The 13,151-nt window shown below is 37.1% G+C and overlaps 1 long non-coding RNA gene across 1 annotated transcript; it reads left to right on the plus strand.

The window, feature by feature from the left end:
- Positions 1-9,213: 9,213 nt before the first annotated feature.
- On the plus strand, positions 9,214-9,903 carry LOC107654520 (uncharacterized). The gene is made up of 3 exons (XR_001630343.1): positions 9,214-9,450; positions 9,563-9,606; positions 9,775-9,903. It is a non-coding gene; the product is annotated as an uncharacterized LOC107654520 (long non-coding RNA).
- The last annotated feature ends 3,248 nt before the right edge of the window (positions 9,904-13,151 follow it).

Consider the following 13,151-nt stretch of genomic DNA (forward strand, 5'->3'; position numbering starts at 1 on the left):
CATATATAATAAAGAAAATACTGGGCATTTACGCATCAACAATACATTTACACACACATGATTAAAGATACTTATTCTGAATGCTTTTGGCAGTAAAGGAACACTTTAAAATGAACATTTGCCTCAACAGTCATTTATCAGGAAGGCTCAGTCAGCAGAAACCAAGACTGACCTCTTCCAACACACTTAAGCATCAATGTTGATGTAAAAATGTAAATGTCTAAGAGATGAAGGGAATGAGGCAGCAGCGAGATATGCTGCGTATGACTGCACACAATGTTAAATAAGAAGCAATGCAGCTCATCAACACCAAGATACTGTAAGACTTACATTAATCACATGCTCTCAGAACAGCATTGCTGCAACCAACACGATCTGTACCATTTTAGACAGCAACAATGCATAATATGCAGTAAACGCAAGCATTTATGGTAACAGAGGAGTCAGCATTATTTTCAGCACCAAGGACAGCTCCAGGTTGGCCCAGTTTATCAGCACCATGGACAGCACCAGTGCACCTCTCAATGCAAATAGCAGCTCTTTCAACAACACTTAAGATCTGCACAAACAAAGATCTTAAAGAGCAGCTCCATGTAGAGGTGGACAAATGTTTGAGGCATTTTGAATACACAATGCAAATATCACAGTGCCAAGCATTCTGTCATGTGGGCCATGCACAGGGATCAAGTGAAAATGTGAATCTGTTAGAGAGGGGAATGAATAAAAACGTAATGGAGGTTCAGATGGGAGAGTCACAGTATGTATGATGTAAAGATCGAATGATTGCACTCTCAGTGGGACAGGAAGAGTGCAATCTTTCTCAAGAGCCGTCCTTCATTCACCCTTCAACTCACAGCATCTTTTGTTCTCCTTCCTCAAGTGATTTCAACCACTTTTCAAAGGGAGGCATATCATGTAAATCAGGATTTCCCTTGCTCTTTTGAATTAAAACATTCTGAAGTACTAGTACACCAAACAATCCAAAGCCTCATCCCTACCATTTATGAAAATTTAACTGCAAAAATGTGTCACTCAACCATCTTGAAACCATCAAGTGAATCTCAATTTGACTAAAAAGTTGGGCAGTACGTATCAGCATGGATTTTTTCTTTCTTTCACAATGTAATGCAGGAACTAATGCAGGTTAGCCAATCACAACAGAGACCATTTACATATAGATTTAAATGGATAGTTCACCCAAAAAAGAAAATTCTGTCATCATTTACTCACCCTTATGATGTTCCCAGCCTGAAATTTCAGAAAGAAAAATGTGTGTCCATATAATGAAAGTCAATGGGGTCCAATGTTGTCCTGTCACCAACATTCTTCAAAATATTTTGTGCTCTTCTTTGTGCTCCAAATTCAAATTCATACAGGTTTGGAATGACATGAGGGTCAGTGAATGGCGACAGAACTTCAAATTTTTTGTGAACTATCCCTTTTTAGGTATAGTAGCAAACACAATCTACCTAATTGAGAGAGAAGTTGGACAGTGGGCATGTTAAACTACATTATGACTCTTTTGGAGACCTGAGAGGGCAAAAATAATAAGTGAACATTTAAGTCAGATATGCACCGTACAAGTGATTAAAAATGGATTGCACTCAGTCTGTGTCTATATGACTCAAAGACATTTCAGGGTCAATTCAATATCAAAAGATGTTTTCGTGTCCACTGTAAAAGAAAAAACAATCAGTGTTAGATCACAGCAGTGGAAGTGATTTAAGGTTGGGATTTGTTAAAATATAAAATATGGGATATGTAAAAATAATAAAATGTATCTGATCGATTCTTTCTTTCTTCTTCCACTCACTCTTTCTCACTCTCTCCCTCTCTTTTTAGTAGGTGGTATCTTTATATTGAGAAAGACCCCATCACCCTCTCTGTCTCTACAGTGCTTATCTCTATCACACATACTTCTGCCTTCTCCCTCCTCCCCTAAACCAAATATCGCTGCTTTCATTTTCCTTCTCCTCCTTTGCTTTGTTTTTTGTTCACTTTGGGGACAAAGAATAAGTAATCTCTGCATCTTTTCAATCTGTCACTCAGCCGGAGAATGGCAGAGGAGCGGAAAAGAGGAAGAGAAAAAATGCTACTGAGGAGAAAAGATGGATGGGGTCTTTTGATTTTAGAGTGCTTGTTAATTTTCCCCAGCTGTCGTTCACACAGAACAGCGCACGCACGGCTATAGATAGATGCTGAACAGTTTAGCACTGTGACATACTTCATGACTCAATATGCTGAAAAGAGTTCGTAGAAAGTTGATGAATCTTTTTCGACCTTGAAACCTTTGATCTGACAAAAACTATTTTTAGCTTTAGTCTGATGTTATAGATCAGGTTTGTTGTGTGATATCTGTAGGATAAACAATCAACAACCAATAGGCTATCTTAACACAATATATAAACAATAATCATGTAAGGAGTGAGTTAGAGAAGGATATATCAGACCAAGTGTGCAAATAAAGTCTTATGAGCTGCACAGTCTCGCCTCGCCAAATTTTTCACTAAATGGCAGAAGATCTGGTCCAAATTATTCTGGCCAAGTACCACCCACAATACAAGAGACCGTCAGACTGACAGACTAAAGCAACAAACCACAGCAACTTCTGTTTTATGTGCTGTTTGGATTCAGATGGTGAAATAGATTAAACCACAACCATAAAATAATACATTTTATACATGATAAAATTAATGCATAAATAAAAATTTATTTAAATAATGATGCGGATATCAGTGTACACTGTTAAAAAAAGGTTGTGAGACTGCCACATCACTATTAAATAATTTTTATTATGTTATATAATAATAAGACATAATATTATATACCATTCAAAAGTTTGGGGTTGGTAAAAAAATGTTTTGTTAGAAGTATTTTTTTTCTCACTGTAAAAACAGTGATATTATGGAATATTATTAAAGTAATTTAAAATAACTGTTTTCATTTTGAATATATTTTAAAATATAATTTATTCCTGTGAATTTTCCGCATCATTACTCCAGTCGTCAATGTCACATGATCCTTCAGAAATCATTATAATATGTTTATTTGCTTAATATTTTTTATGGAAAGTGATTTTTTCAGGATTTTTTGGTGAATAGAAAGTTCAAAAGAACTGCATTTATTTTAAAACAGAAATACTTTGTAACCTTATAAATGTATTTACTGCCACTTTTGAATTTAAGGCATCCTTAATGAACTAATTTATTTCTTTTCTTATTTCAAAAAATATTTTGTAACATTATAAATGTATTTGCTGCCACTTTTGAATTTAATGCATCAGTGATGAACAAAAATGATTTATTTCTTTTATTTCTAAAAATCTCATATATATTTTATTTATAATTTATATTTATATATATATATATAATTTTTTGAATTTATGTTTTTGTGTGTGTGTTTATTTTTCTCAGAAAAGTGCATTGTACAATTTTAACACAACATGCCACATTACTATATACTGAATGACTCAGTTTCAAGAAATTTTAAAATCTTTTAAAATGACATCAAATCCACACCTGATTAGCTCACGGCAATCCGTATTAGCTTCCCTCCAATCATACAAACACAAAAGTCCCAGGGAAGAGAATTTAGGTGGAGGAACATTAGCTAAGCCTTCCTGCGCTCACTAATGCTCTCTGAAAGTCATGACCAGTCTGTTTCCTGCCACTGATTGCTGCGTGTGACTCATTCCTCACAATCTGGATAGACTGCAGAGCAGAGCACATGAGAGGAAGATAACACCATTCGGATGAAAAAGTTAGCTTAAACCACTTCAAATAATGGGATCCGACAGGGCCTCCAACAACGCTTGGTTATTTTTAATGCGTAATGAATGCATTTACAATATGCCACAGTGGCTGTCAAGTAAATTGCCTGCTCTGCAACACCTGGTACAATGAGAAAAGTTCACCATACAGTTCAGAAAAACATGAGTTTACAGGGTGCATGAATTTTAAAGCTTACAGTACATGACCTCTGGCTATTTAATATAAATCTTATTGTAAACAGGCCTACAGTAACCACTTTTACATATACAAAGACTGCGGCTCGATACAAATAGTGGATTGCTTCGTGGTTTCCCATGGTAGTTTGGCTCTGGCATGCTCTTCTGATGTGCTGCACTAATTGGCCTGTGCTGTCAAAGGCCACAGAGCATAATATGAAAGAGGAAAGTGCCGGCATCAAAAGACATCAGCTGGAGCGCCTGTAGTAAGAAGCCTACTCCATCTCTCCTCATCATTCCTCACTGCTGCACACATTTAATTTCCTCTTAACTAGCCATTCTTAAAATAAAGCACATTAGATTCAATAAATAACAATTTAAAGATTGAGCTGACTCTATAGTTTTATAGAGAAGTTACTGTTTTATACTATTATAGTTTCTTAAAACTGGTTTCTGGGTTTTTAAAATCAATAGCACATACACAGTGGAGAGTTTGACACCATTGAAAATCTGAAAATATTTTTTCTTTTAAAACCTAGTTAAAAAAAAAAAAGAAACATAACTTTTTTTTTTTAATGAGTAAGATATATTCCGGATTCTGGACTATTCCTAAGTGATTCTCCACTATTCCTGCACTGATAAAAGAAGTAAATTAGTTACAATGATCATGTGACTATTTTTACAGATGGTGAGATGTTCTTTCCTTCCACTGAAGCTCAAGATGCTCTTTGGATCATCTCAAACCATGCTGGAGAACATGATCAAAAATAGCATAAACTTTTGGAGTTCAAGGAGCTTGAGTGCTGTTGTCATAAAGGCCAATAAGGAACAAGCTAAATACTGACACATTCTGAAATTCATGTGTTTCCATTATAATATATAAATAACATTATTTTATATATAAAATAAAACTGAATAAAATGGAATTAAATTTTATAGTTTTAATAAATTATTAACGTTATATCTTTTCACTGGTGAATGTATCCCACAATTACAGTCATAATCTCCTTTTAAAATTCCAACTCAGAGAGCCTTCTATTTTTATCTCAACACTCCCTTAAAAAGGTTTTATATTGCATCAGATATGCAAGCGATGCCACACACACACACACACACACACACACACACGCACGCACGCACACACACACAAACATACTCACACACAGGGAAAATGCTATAGAGCACAACATTTATCTCAGGCATGCTAATGATGTGTGCAAACAATTAAGAAAAAGACAAAAGCTTTTCAATTCTTTGTCTCGCAATCCAAACACAACACAATCTAATCTGCACAGCAGACAGAGAGAAGAAAGCTGCTGTCTGCTTTAAAGTTCCTCTATGAATTAAAACAGTATTTCACATTCCAGCACAAACTAAGAAGCTAAACTTCCAGCCACTTCTCAAAGCTCTTGGACCTGATCCAGAAACACTCTGGTCAAAACTTACTGCATGGAGGCGAGTCCGGTGAGTAAAAGCCCTCCCCATCCAGCCCAAACAGCAGGCAGTCTTCCTGCAGCATGACTATCAGCCCAAAATGTGTAGGATGTGATGTGATGCTTCAGCCCACTACTGTTCAATACACATTTAATACACCATCCCCCCATGTGTGTGCATACATATGTGACCACATGTAATAGGAAGGGGAAATGCTAAACATAATGGTACTCACATACACACACATACTTACTTAGATCTGCACTGTACAACATTGCTATTCTGAATAGAAACATGCACCAGAGGGCACAGAAGCACTTAGGTTAAACCCCTTCATTTTTTTTTCTAGGGGGGGAGGAAAGGAATGAACAAAGTGCTGCTAAATGCATCATATTTTAAATGCTGTATTTGTATTCATATTTAAATCCAATAATTGTAAGAAAATCCAAATTTTAAGGACAGTACATGCAAACAAAAACCTTTGCATGTCAACAAACCTGCAGTAAAATGGCAGTTTACGGCACATGTGTGTGCTAAAGGTTGAGCCTTGCTTTTAAATGACAGAATTAACCTCTATTCAACCCCAAAGGCAATACTGAAAACACATCAACAAAAAACAGCAGCCAAAAGCCAGTCATCAGTAGCTCAGTAAACACAGCTCTTCAGTCCTGCTCTTTTTATCTTTTTTCTCTCCTCTTCCGCTCTTTGCCAAATTACCTCCTTTCTGCTGTCTCCAATTAAAGTGATTATGAGACTGTGGTGATTATAGCTAATAGAAGACGTGCATGTGGCTGCGGTCGTCAGTGCCTTGAAATGATGTATCAGAATGTGTCCATTTATCATTTCTATGCATTTATGTGCATGCATTTATGTACATGCATAAAATTATATGGCAACGTAATGACATTTGCAGCATATCCGTGATGTGACATGAATCTGAAAGAAACAGAATTTTTATTGGAAAATAATGTTCACAAGGACTTCATTTCATCCACTGGGATTTGATTGGATCGTGAAAACATTAGGCAGAGAAAGTTATTGCACTTATACTAAGTTATAAATTATACAAAAACAGTTATACAGTAACATGCACTGATGAACACCCTAGACATGTATTATGAAAGTAAGTAGGATCAATTTTGATTTCATGCTTTCTTTAGAGGTGATTTGTGCAGTTTATTTTCAATACTTTAGGGATGTGCTGACATTAAAATTCCAATAATAAAAAGCCAATAATTATTTTCATGGCATGGAATAAAATATTATTGTACAATTCGATTATATTATTGTACAATACGAAAAATTCAATCTCAAATTCATTTTGAGATTTGCTATACTAATTTTAACAGCGTTATTAAATTATTATAACAGCGTTATTAAATACTTTTTTAAGGTTAACTTTATGTGAGTGTTAGATGATAGGTAACCTATCTAGATAGGATTATCTAGATAATCTAAAGGTAAAAATAGTGTAAATGAGAATGTACAATTAAATACGTAAAAGTATCAATAATCTATTAAAAAAAACACTATAATATTAGATTTATTGATATGGCACAGACATATTGTGCATACCCAAAATGCTTTCTTATATTCAAGCTAAAAATGCACAAACAACTCACTAAAAAGCACTGACAAGTCAAGAAAACATTGCACTAAAACATTGTCATTATTTTTGCACATCCGTTTGGTGGCACAAAAATTACACACCTTTAAACACTCCCAGCAGTTTCACAGGTGTAAAACATGTAAAGCAATGACAACTTTAGAAAACACATTCACAGCCTAGAAATGTCAGGCCTCATTCACTAGAGCACTGTGCATGCCGAAGGTCGAGTTGACGGAGCACAGCTCGCAGCCATGTAGAGAACAGCAGGATCTGTGGCTCAGGGCTCCATGTTGAAGAGTGGGCAGACATTGGCTGTCAATAGCCTTTATGCACACTGAACAAAAGATGAAAGGAATAAGAGAGGAAAGAGAGATAGCAATATCACAGCAAATCATGCGTCAAACAGAGAGAGGAGCAGGAAGGAAGGAGAAGAGGAGAGAAAGAGAGCTAAATCAATACTGCTTCATATGCAGTGCATGTAAAAGTCAGATCATGCAGGATAGGAGGGGTAGGATGAGTGGGGAGGAGAGGAAATTTCAGACACAAATAGGTAAAGTGGCACTGGTGTGCTTGTTTGTTTCGAGGAATTCATTCTCATTCTCTCAGTTACACATACACACACTGGGCACTGTGAATACCACTGCCTCAATTACATTTTACATTATTCACAGGGCACTAAACTCCAACAACATAATGCAATTGTTTGGTATAACTATTGTGTCGTTTTCAAAATTAGATAGATGCAAGTGGTTACCAATGATATTGAGCAAAGTTCTTTGAGAGTGAAATGTGCTGAATGTTATTAAAAGTTTAGGTTTAAGTTTGAGCTTACTGCAGTGATGTTAGGATAGATAATGTTTAAGTGCAGCACAGTGACATTTAGGTTCAGTACAGTGGCGTTTAGGTTAGTGTTCAAACAGTGTTTAAGTTAAGAGCAATGACATTTATATTAGCATTCAAACTGTTTAGATTCAGTGCAGTACTGTTTATGGTAACGTTCAGACAATGTTTAGGTTCAGACAGTGCAGCAACATTTATGTTAGTGTTCAGATGATGTTTAGGTTCAGTACAGTGACGTTTACATTAGCATTCAGAAGTTTTGTTTCAGTGCAGTGACGTTTGCATTAACGTTTAGACAATGTTTAGGTTCAGTGCAGCAACATTTATGTTAACCTTCAGAATATGTATAGGTTCAGTGCAGCAAAGTTTACGTTAGCATTCTGATGATGTTACGGTTCAGTGCAGCGACATTTACATTAGCGTTCTGAATGTGTTTAGGTTCAGTGCAGTGATGTTTATGTTAACAGACGACGTTTAGGTTCAGTGCAGCGACATTTACATTAGCGTTCTGAATATGTTTAGGTTCAGTGCAGTGATGTTTATGTTAACAGACGACGTTTAGGTTCAGTGCAGTGCGTTTACATTAGCGTTCAGACGATGTTACGGTTCAGTGCAGCGACATTTACATTAGCGTTCTGAATATGTTTAGGTTCAGTGCAGTGATGTTTATGTTAACAGATGACGTTTAGGTTAAGTGCAGTGACATTGACATTAGCGTTCAGACGATGTTAAGGTTCAGTGCAGCGACATTTACATTAGCGTTCTGAATATGTTTAGGTTCAGTGCAGTGATGTTTATGTTAACAGATGACGTTTAGGTTCAGTGCAGCGACATTTACATTAGCGTTCTGAATATGTTTAGGTTCAGTGCAGTGATGTTTATGTTAACAGATGACGTTTAGGTTCAGTGCAGCGACATTTACATTAGCGTTCTGAATATGTTTAGGTTCAGTGCAGTGATGTTTATGTTAACAGATGACGTTTAGGTTCAGTGCAGCGACATTTACATTAGCGTTCTGAATATGTTTAGGTTCAGTGCAGTGATGTTTATGTTAACAGATGACGTTTAGGTTCAGTGCAGCGACATTTACATTAGCGTTCTGAATATGTTTAGGTTCAGTGCAGTGATGTTTATGTTAACAGATGACGGTTAGGTTCAGTGCAGTGACATTTACATTAGCGTTCAGACGATGTTAAGGTTCAGTGCAGCGACATTTACATTAGCGTTCTGAATATGTTTAGGTTCAGTGCAGTGATGTTTATGTTAACAGATGACGTTTAGGTTTAGTGCAGTGACATTTACATTAGCGTTCTGAATATGTTTAGGTTCAGTGCAGTGATGTTTATGTTAACAGACGACGTTTAGGTTCAGTGCAGCGACATTTACATTAGCGTTCTGAATATGTTTAGGTTCAGTGCAGTGATGTTTATGTTAACAGACGATGTTTAGGTTCAGTGCAGTGACGTTTATATTAGCGTTCAGACGATGTTAAGGTTCAGTGCAGCGACAGTTACATTAGCGTTCTGAATGTGTTTAGGTTCAGTGCAGTGATGTTTATGTTAACAGACGACGTTTAGGTTCAGTGCAGTGACGTTTACATTAGCGTTCAGACGATGTTAAGGTTCAGTGCAGCGACATTTACATTAGCGTTCTGAATATGTTTAGGTTCAATGCAGTGATGTTTATGTTAACAGACGACGTTTAGGTTCAGTATGTCAACAGACGACACTTAGGTTCAGTGCAGCGACATTTACATTAGCGTTCAGACGATGTTAAGGTTTAGTGCAGCGACATTTAGATTAGCGTTCTGAATATGTTTAGGTTCAGTGCAGTGATGTTTATGTTAACAGACGACGTTTAGGTTCAGTGCAGCGACATTTACATTAGCGTTCTGAATATGTTTAGGTTCAGTGCAGTGATGTTTATGTTAACAGACAATGTTTAGGTTCAGTGCAGTGACGTTTACATTAGCGTTCAGATGATGTTTAGGTTCAGTGCAGCGATGTTTACATTAGCGTTCAGATGATGTTTCGGTAGAGTGCAGCGACGTTTACATTAGCGTTCAGATGATGTTTAGGTTCAGTGAAGTGATGTTTAAGTTAACAGACTGTGTTTAGGTTCAGTGCAGTTAGTCACTGTGGTCATGCATGCATGAATTAATCAGGAACTATTGTCATTATGGAGGGAACTTGAACATATGTTTAACGCCCAAGCAATGTTTAGGTTAAGCACAGTGACATTTAATTCAGTGTTTATGCAGTCTTTAGGTGATTTATGAATTGTTGTTTTTCAGTGTTGGGTTGTGTAAAATGCATATGTTTATGTAAGTTGACTCCATTAAGCTAAAAGCTCTTAATCAGTTCCTGTATGCATGACCTTCCTTTCTGTCTCATCTACTCTACACTCTAATTGGTTCAAAAACCCTGAGGAATGGTGGACATGGATTTTCCTTCAGTTGCTTGTTCGTGGTTGTTTAATTCCGCTGAAATGACTGCAGATGGAATCTCATAAACTGTCTTGCAAGACCTTGTTTCTCAGTGGACAAACACACAAATACTCAGTCTAATACACATACTTTCACACTCTCTGGCATTTCATACCAACCGGAAAAACAGGCTGTTTAAATGAAACCCATAAAACACAGAAGCCCTCCCACGGGAAACACTCACGCTCTGCATCAATAATTCCAGAAGTTCATGAATATTTGAAAATTCCATACCTGAGATGTGACAGGAAAAAAGAATGTTAGAGAGAAATGCAACTGAGTGCACAAGAGAGATTTAGAGCCTGAGAGTTTGTGTGTGTGAGTGACAGAGAGAGAAAGAGAGAGAGAGAGTGAAGGAAATGCCACCGTTTTTGTCATCTAGGAGGATCTCTAAGTGACAAGAGTTGTGAACAGTTATTGATGGCATTCCAGGATGGCCAAAAAAAAAGAGGAAGGCAACTCTTTGCAAAGTTCCAGAAAGTTCACTGAAACTCACCCAGAGCATCTTGCCCAGGCAAATGCCAGCCAGCAGAAAAGACACCACTTTGATACCTGTCCAACTGTGACGACATCACATCCAGTCCACACAGCAGGGGGCAACAGATGGTTTGTGTCATCTGCTATCTACCACGGGTGCTTTCTAAAACATCTTCCACCTCGCAAAAGATGTTGTGATGGAAGATGAATAGATGAACGAAGATGAATAGATGAACACATGAGAGCAGGAATAAAAGTGAAGGTTTCTTTCAAATGTCTCAATGACAACGGCATCTGCCTGGTCGAATGAGGCTATTTTATTTATTTTATTTATGGTTACACATCTGTGAGTGCACGAACAAGTGAGATTTGTTTTCTAAATGACATCTGAGTTACAATTACTAATATAGGCCGTCTGTGATTTTATGCAGCGTTTCAGACCAGATTAGAATCTCAGAAGTGTCTGTAGTCAGGATGAGTTTCACACAAGGTCATGTGATCAGGATGTTTATATCACAAAGCACTCTGAAATAAGACTTGTGATGTGGTGTAGTTGGAGCAACATGCATATAAATTAGGGAAGGAATGAATTTAGATCAAATCTGATACTGCTACTAAAGTGGTCATTGAATAAAAAGCATTTATTCATAACATCCTGCAACGTCATCAAACATAGATGACACTTGTTTCATGCATATTATAGGAGTTTAATGTATAATGACATAATATACTTCTGTAAATACCATACGTGTATATAATACATCCATGTGTATTTATATAAGTATTACATTATCATTGATTGATTTATATGTAAATTGTCATTTGAAAGCATTAAACTTGAGTTATAAATGCCTGTTGTTGATGTTTAATATGAAAATAAACATAATTTGGTTCTATCAGCTGTGTATTTATTTAACCATAATCATGATAGCTGCATTTTAACTATCACATCTTGTGCACTTTATACTAGCAAAACATTTGCATACAAACCACACCTGGGACTAATTAAACTCAAAAAAATGCTGAGGTCTAGACTCTTTTTCAGTGCATTTATTTTATTCAAACTTGTTTAGTACTGGAGTGATGCATAATGGCTGGTGGTTAAATTCCCTCTCGACTTCCTGTGAAGTGATGTATCGATGTTCCCTTGTTTCCTATGTCAATGCCCTTCAAAATTTAACTGAACGTGTATGTTTCCTTCAGAATGGAATCTCACATAATATGGCAGAATATACTTTGAAGTCCACATCACAACACACTTATAGTCAACTGGACACACCTTCAGACTCAACCTACCCTGTTCTCAGGTTTGACTCTGACTTAAAGTGGTCATCAGATGCCCATTTTCCACAAGTTGATATGATTCTTTAGGGTCTTGATGAAAAGTCTGTAACATACTTTGGTTAGAATTTCTCAATGGTTGTGTAAAACAACACCCTTTTTACCTTGCCAAAAACAGCTCTTTTGAGAGCAAGCTGTTTTGTTGCATGCCGCTTTAAATGCTAATGAGCTCTGCTCATCCCGCCCCTCTCTTCCGTGGGGTGACCAGCCGTTCTCTGAGAGACTGTAAACTTTAGCTGCATTCGTCTCGGAACTTGCTAACTAGCACGTTATTAGGAAAGGTGATTTGCAAAGATTCATACAAAAACCTTATACTCACTTCTTCTGTAGGTGAAGCTGGATCATGAATGATTCGCGCGAACACATTTATGTAGATCGGGGCGCATTCCCTTCAAAAACAAATGTAATCCACTGCGTCTTCAGCGGCTCAGATGTCGGGAGTAAATGATGACTTCTATGTTCATTATTACATCCAACAACAGAATACCTCAATCGCTTAGGAGTCATTCTTGTCTACTCCTGAAACAATGGCGGACTGATGACAGCTCACTCAGGGCGGGTCTAAGGTAAAAACGCAGAATCGCACTAGAGTTCGTTGTCCCTCTTGGTGCGGTTCGTTTGGGCAGGTGTGAATGCAGCAATCGCACTCGGGTGCGCACCAAAAGCGGACCAAACAAGCGAGACCTCCTTGAAGAGGTGGTCTCGGCCCGATTGCAAACAGACTCTGGAGCGGTTCGCTCATGGTGAGAAAGCAATCCAACCCAACAGACCAACGAACCAAGCGGTATCATAATTCATAATGGGAAATATGCTATATAAAAAACAGCAGTCAGTGTCTGATTCTGTGAGTGAGAATATTTGTTATTGCAGTTGAAAACCAAAGAGCAGCTCTTCATATTAAAACGTTGTGTAATTAATTGCTCTTCTCCGCGCATTACAAGAATGCTGTCCGGACGAAGCCTTGATTCCCGCTGGCTGTAACTGCATAATAATTATATATATATATATATATATATATA

The sequence above is a fragment of the Sinocyclocheilus anshuiensis genome, unplaced genomic scaffold (genome assembly GCF_001515605.1).
Source record: "Sinocyclocheilus anshuiensis isolate Anshui unplaced genomic scaffold, SAMN03320099.WGS_v1.1 scaffold419, whole genome shotgun sequence".
In the NCBI taxonomy this organism is placed as follows: Eukaryota; Metazoa; Chordata; class Actinopteri; order Cypriniformes; family Cyprinidae; genus Sinocyclocheilus; species Sinocyclocheilus anshuiensis.